Raw genomic sequence first — 7,549 nt, forward strand, 5'->3', positions numbered from 1 at the left:
TTGGCCGCTAGCCGGCCAATAGAATCATCCGGAGGAAAGGCGCGGAAGATGAAAATCTCTTCGCCTCTTCAGTCCGAGAGCGGGTACCACAGCAGCCGGGAGCAGCGCGTCTGCCGGAGAGGATGCCGATGTGGATACCTGAGGATTTCCTTCCTCAGGTACCCCTGTGGACTTCATCGGATCCTGGACCCCGGACCAGCCCCGGAACCAGGACCAAGGCCCCGGAACCGGACTCTTCTGCCCTGGAGCCCCGGAACCCCAGGACCAGCCCCGGAACCAGGACCAAGGCCCCGGAACCGGACTCTTCTGCCCTGGAGCCCCGGAACCCCAGGACCAGCCCCGGAACCAGGACCAAGGCCCCGGAACCCCAGGACCAGCCCCGGAACCAGGACCAAGGCCCCGGAACCGGACTCTTCTGCCCTGGAGCCCCGGAGCCCGGACCCAGGATCCAGGGACCGACCTACGGGCTCAAGGTAGGTAAGTATCAGTATGTGTGTGTTATGTGTGTATTAAACTTTTATTTTTCAGGGTGTCAGTGTGTGTGTTATTTTACTATTTTTTGTACTGTAGAACTACAAGTGCCAGCGGGCCCTTTAATGCCCCGCATGCTGGGACTTGTGGTTCTCCAAGTCCCAGCATGCGGGGTAGGCTTGCTGGGACTCATAGTTCGCCAGTAGAAAACAATAGTTTTTCTGATATTTTTTTTACACAATCCATCAGCCCGATGCCCACCGCCCAGGGGCATCGGGGACAGCCCCGGACTTTCAGCATGGGCTGGTAAGTCCTGGAGGGGGGGGACCCCTTCATTGGGGGGGTCCCCACTTCCCCAGGACCCCTGCCCATGCTGACCAGCCACGGGGATAATGCTTTGGCCGCGGGACCTTATATAATAAGTGTCCCCCGGCTGTGGCATTACCCTGCTGGCTGGTTGGGTCCGGTGCTGGTTCTTAAAATACGGGGGACCCCTAGTCATTTTGTCCCCCGTATTTTGGGAACCAGCGCCGGACCTTGAGCCTGGTGCTGGTTTCATGAAATCAAGGGGACCCCTATTTGTCGGGGACCCTGATTTTATGTCACCAGCACCGGCTCAATGAGCCCGGGGCTGGTTATGCTCTGGCGGGGGAACCCGCGCTCGTTTTTTTTTTAAATTTGCGCTTTCCTGCAAACGTGCGATTTTCAGACATGAAAATCGCACATTTTCAGGACTAAAGACAGCGCACCACCTTGCACCTATTTGCACTATTTGGCCCGTTTTTCGCATCTCATTAAATATGCGAAAAACGGGCCAATCTTGCGATTTGCAAAAGTGCGAAGTGGTGCGATAAAAAAAAAGTGATTTTATCTCATCACATAGAATGTCACCCCAAATGTAAAAAACAAAACACTTTATTTTAAAAGTTCACATTCCACTTCACCATAAAAAGATAGCGATTGCTACTCGGGGAATCATGGCAAAAAAAACCTTCAAATGTATTCGCCATCTGGTCATTGAATAGGGTGATTCACCGTTTTAGTCAAAAATTCGCCAAACAGCACAAATTCGCCATAAAAACCTGGCGAATCAGCCTCATTGAATACCGCCCTCTGTCTCTGGGGTAACCACACATGGAGCAGAATGAACATTTGTTCAAGGCAAGGAGGAGTCTGGGAAGCTGGCTTATATTCCTCCAGGTGATTGCTTGATTGTGTGCAGCAGCAGCAGACAGAACCAGGAAGTAAGCCTTGAGTTACCTGGATCATGTGACTGGTGCTGAACTCAGGGAGCCTCACTGGAGCTTTAATCACTGAGAATGCAGAGCAGCTGCAACAGCAGCAGCTAGGAAACAGACAGGCATGGAAACCTCAAAAACCAAACGTGAACCAAGTCAGGTTCATGACACACATAAAGAAACTAAAGGGAATAACAGGTACGCAAACACATAATACATTCTGACTGTGTACATTTATTTTTTTTAGCCCAAATTATTCTACCCATGTCCAGCTCCTGTTCCTCCAAGCTGTGAGCACAATTATTTTATATATGGAAAAAAAGTTTTTTTTCTTCTTTGTGAACCCCTCCTGCATCCAACTGGCCGCCCATCCGCTCAACATCAGCCATCATTGGATGCAAGGTAATCATCCTCATCTCCAGTCTCCTCCTTCTATAGTGTGTATAATGAAGGGACAGACATTTCTATTTCCTCCCATACCGTTGGCGTCATTCAATGGCCAAACTGCGGCTCTTCAGCTGCTGTGAAACGACACATCCCAGCACGCATTGCCACACTTTTTACATAGAAACATAGGGCCTTATTCTAGTTCAGTCTTAGAGGCAAATTCCTTCTTAGATGGACAAACCCATGTGCACTGCAGGGGGGCAGATGTAATACATGCAGAGACATTTAGCTGGGTGAGTTATTTTGTTTCTGTGCAGGGAAAATACTGACTGCTTTATTTTTACACTGCAATATAGATCTCACTTTGAAGAAAAACCCCACCCAAATCTAATTCTCTCTGCACATGTTACATCTTCCCCACCTGCAGTGCACATGGTTTTGTCCAGCTAAGAAGGAATTTGCCTCTAAGAGTGAACTAGAATAAGGCCCATAGAAACATAGAATGTGACGGCAGATAAGAACCATTTGGCCCATCTAGTCTGCCCCTTTTTTTACCCTTCAGGTAAACTCAACCCTTTTTAATCCTTATTTCTTTGTAAGGATATTCATATGCCTATCCCAAGCATGTTTACATTGTTCTACTGTCTAAAGGCCCCCATACATTAGGCCGACTTGTCCTAGGGACAAGTCGGACCCAATTTACCTGCGAGCCGCCCGGCAGCTCCCCGGGAGGCTCACATATAATTTGGCACTTGATGTGAGCTGCAGGGCGGTGAGGAGTAGTGGGGGCGGGCAGCGGCAGTAGTGGGGGCGGGCAGCGGCGGTGGGTGGGGGCGGGCGGGCGGGCGGCGGGTGCGGTGAGCGCTGCTGACCTGGCCGGGCAGTGTACTTACACATAGCAGCAGCGGGGACGGGACGCGTAGTGGCGGCTATTAGATTTTTAAAATACTTGTCAAATGACCGGCCGCTCTCTGATTGGCCGGAGAGCTCTCAGCCAATCAGAGAGCGGCCTGTCATTTGACAAGTATTTTAAAAATCTAATAGCCGCCACTGCGCTGCCCGTCCCCGCTGCTGCTATGTGTAAGTACACTGCCCGGCCAGGTCAGTCAGCAGCACTCGCCGGTGCTCAGGGACCCGCTGCCCGCCCCACTGCTCCCCCGGTGTCTGCATGCATATGCCTGTCAGGTGGCAGGCATATGCATACAGGGAGGTCGGACGTGATCGTATGTACAGACCGTCCGACCTCCCTGATCCGGTCCAATGCGCACGGGACCGCGCATCGGATCGGATCAGATATCACACACCTACGATTTTGGGCCGATTTCACCCGATTATCGGCACAAAGTGCCGAAATCGGATGAAATCGTCCCAAAATCACATAGTGTATGGGGGCCTTTAGCCTCTACCACCTCTGATGGGAGGCTATTCCACTTATCCACTACCCTTTCTGTGAAGTAATTCTTTCTAACATTTCCCCTGAACCTACCTCCCTCCAGTTTCAGTGCATGTCCTCGTGTTTTATTACTTGTTTTCCTTTGAAGAAAATTGCCCACCTGTACTATGTTAAAGCCCTTGATATATTTGAAAGTTTCTATCATGTCCCCCCTTTCCCTTCTCTGCTCTAAAGTATACATATTAAGATCTTTTAGTCTTTCCTGGGACGTTTTGTGATGTAGGCCATGCACCATTTTAGTTGCTCTTCTTTGTACAGTCTCTAATGTATTTATATCCTTCTGGAGATATGGCCTCCAGAACTGTACACCATACTCTAGATGAGGTCGTACCAATGACCTATACAGTGGCAATATTACTTCTTTCTTTCTACTGCAACCAAGCATCTGACTTGCCTTCTTCATTGCTTTGTTACTTTGCCTACCTGCTTTTAAGTCCCCTAAAATAGTGACACCTAGATCCCTCTCTTCCTCAGTAGTTTCCATTATAGTGCCATTTATACTATATTGAGTCTTTGGATTTCTGAGACCCAAGTGCATGATTTTGCATTTTTTGGCATTAAACTGTAGTTGCCATTCTCTTGACCATTTCTCTAATCTGCCTAGATCCTCAATCATTTGTTTTACCCCCCTGGTGTGTCTACCCTGTTGCATACCTTTGTGTCATCTGCAAGGGTATGCAACAGGGTAGACACACACAGATACCATACCTCCCAACTTGTGTCCGGATGAAATAGGGACACTCGCGCGGCGAAGCCCGAAAAGGGGGCGGGGCGTATGCAAATGAGGGCGCGGCTTATGCTAATTAGCCGCGACCTCATTTTCATACGAGAATAGACGCTGTGCGCATGCGCACAGCGTCTATTCTACTAGATTGGGGGGTCTCCCAACTGCCACCCCCCGCAGCGGGACAATGCCTGCCGCGGGTGGGACGTCGGGACAGGACCCGAAAATCGGGACTGTCCCGACGGAATCGTGACAGTTGGGAGGTATGAGATACTATATTGAGCCTTTGGGTTTTTGAGTCCCAAGTGCATAATTTTGCATTTTTTAGCATTAAACTGTAGTTGCCATTCTCTTGACCAATTCTCAAGTTTACTTAGATCATCAGTCATTTGATTTACCCCTCCTGGTGTGTCTAGTCTGTTGCATATCTTTGTGTCATCTGCAAAAAGGCATACTTTCCCTTCAATACCATTTGCAATGTCACTAACAAAGATATTAAAGAGCACTGGTCCAAGTACAGATCCCTGGGGTACTCCACTGGTAACATGTCACTCCATAGAATGCACTCTATTTACTACAACTGTCTGTTTCCTATCCTGCAACCAGGTTCTTATCCATTTAATTGTTTTATAATCCAATCCCACACTTTCAAGTTTATTTAGCAGCCTGCGATGTGGGACAGTGTCAAATGCCTTACTAAAGTCTAGATATGCCACATCTACAGCCCCCCCTTCATCTAGTATTTTGGTCACGGAGTCAAAAAAGTCAATGAGACTTGATCTTGATGAGATCTACCTTATTTTTATGAATGTCCTTGCAACTTAACCGTGGTCCCTTCCCTTTTAGTATACTGTAATATCAAAACTGTATCAAGGCATGCTGGGACTTGTAGTTTTACAAAAGCTGGAGAGACGCAGGTTGGCCTGGCCTGTAGTAGACCATGAGGGGTGGTTATTGGATGACCTGTATCTCATGGAGCTTCCTGGTGGTTACGTTTGGTGGAGTGATGGATGGGACGCTGGTTGGCCAGGCCTGCAGTAGACCATGAGTGGTGGTGGTGGTGATGGTGGTTATTGGATAAACTGTGTCTCATGGAGCTTCCTGGTGGTTACGTTTGGTGGAGTGACACCCGACCCTGGTGTGAGACATGCGTAGCATGACCTCTGACTTTACACTGTGCAGGACGCATCACCACTCATGGCCACAAGTCCCGCTCTGCTGCTGCCACCACCACCCGCCCAAAGGCGCCAGGCACCCCGCACCACTGCTGTCTGCCCTGCTCCCGACCATGTAAGTCTGTGGGGCGGCTGGTGTGTGTGTGGTGGGGTGGGGGTGGGTGGGGGGGCGGCGACGACTACGGATTTAAATCCCGGGATTGGAATCTGTAGTCGGCACTGTACTAATAATCCCTATGGGAAATTCAAGGCCGCAAACCTCTGTGTAATGTGACCACACTGTTCCTCTTGGTGACACAACTGGATCTGTTAGTAGTGCGGGTGTAATGTGACCACACTGTTCCTCTTGGTGACATAACTGGATCTGTTAGTAGTGCGGGTGTAATGTGTGTAATAGGGAAATAAAGATGGTGCATGTGGTGCAGATTTCCTTCATGTGGTTGGATAGTTACCAGTGGCCTAACAATAGCCCCGCAGACCCCTTGGCGGGAGGGAGGCACTGAGTAAAGTGTGGGCATTGGGGGTCATGGGGGCTATCATTCCACTGTTGCCTGCCTTACCCCAATTGCAGCTTGCCACCGCCACTGCCACCTGTTACGATGGCCGCCTGGGCTTTCGATGGTAATACAGGAGGCAGATGGCTGGAGGTTAGGCGTGAGCCCGTAGCCGGGACCACCGGTTAGGACGGCCACAGCGAGCCCTACTCTGACTCTATTGAGTTTCTCGGGCAGATGACAAACCCCTGCGGGAACTAGGCTTCACCTGTGGCCACTGCATTCGACAAAGCGAGTTAGGCCCGCTCCAACCTCGATTCCTAAGACCTGCAGCCAGGTCTTAGGAATTGACAAAGGGTGAGCGATCGTCAGGGGTTACTCAAGAGGAAAGTACTAACACTAACTAACGGGCCTAACTAAATAATGCCCCTATCTGCTGGCACCTGGCCAAATGACGGGAATGCGACCCAGTCGCAAGCACTAGAGACAGATACGGGGAATCTCCAAACCAGGAATATAACACAGCGAGTCCCCCAAAAAAACTAGAATAGAATGGGGGAGGCCCTGTCTATTAAGTGCATAGAAAGGGCAAACAAAAAAGGAAATGAGGCTAGATAACTGGTAACTACCAGAGGGAGGAAATGGGCTGGGTCCACAGCGGGGCGCAGTCCAAAAACCCCAAACAAACAAAACAATGGGCTGAAAGGCCAAATAACTAAATGAGCTCGGCAGCTCCCCAAAAGAACAAAATAGTAAATAACCAGGCTCCACAGGAGGTAATATCCAGAGGGAGACTGGACCGGGCACAGGAACTGAGTACTGTGTGAAGGTACACAAACCACAGGCCAGAGACTGAGGCCTGAGTGGGACCGGGCACAGGAACACCAGCAGGGACCGGGAAAGCTTTCAGAAAGCAATAGCACGGAGAAGCTATAACCGATGTCTGTACCCAGCAGACGCCGGCTTCTTATTCAAAACTGGTGCCGCCTGCGTGACGTCAGGCACACGCGTCAGCTGCCAACGGGCGGAAGTTCGGGGACGTTGAGGTTTGAACTGCACTGCAACCCCCCCCCCACCCCCACCCCCTGGATCCGCCACAAGTTGAGCGAGGTGCCTGACCCGAATCAGGGTGGGGTCAAAGAATTTGAAAAAAAATCATTTTGACCTTTACCATATGGAACATTTGTATACTGTAGGTTGACCTTTTTCATATATCGGCATTGGGAATGTTGACATTTTAGTGTCAACTTAGTCACTGCCGACCTATCACCCAGTTCCCCTATGACAGACAGCACTGTAGGGAAGGGATACGGTTGCTAGGTTGACACTACGGAAGGTCGACATACACAAAGTCAACAGATTAAACCAATCCACATGGCTAAGGTCGACAGGGTCAGAAGGTCGACAATAGAAAGGTTGACATAAGTTTTTTGCGTTTGGTTTTTAGCCGACATGTGCCGACAGGGGGCATATCCTACTCTACCATCCAGTACGGCGTGACTAGAATAGAGCGCTGAGCGCAGCACACGGATACGGTGTTCATGTCGGAATCTGCCACAAAAACATGAAAAACTCATGTCGACATTTTGGCTGTCGACCTCCCCATT

This window comes from Crinia signifera, chromosome 3 (genome assembly GCF_055691185.1).
Source record: "Crinia signifera chromosome 3, ASM5569118v1, whole genome shotgun sequence".
Classification (NCBI taxonomy): domain Eukaryota; kingdom Metazoa; phylum Chordata; class Amphibia; order Anura; family Myobatrachidae; genus Crinia; species Crinia signifera.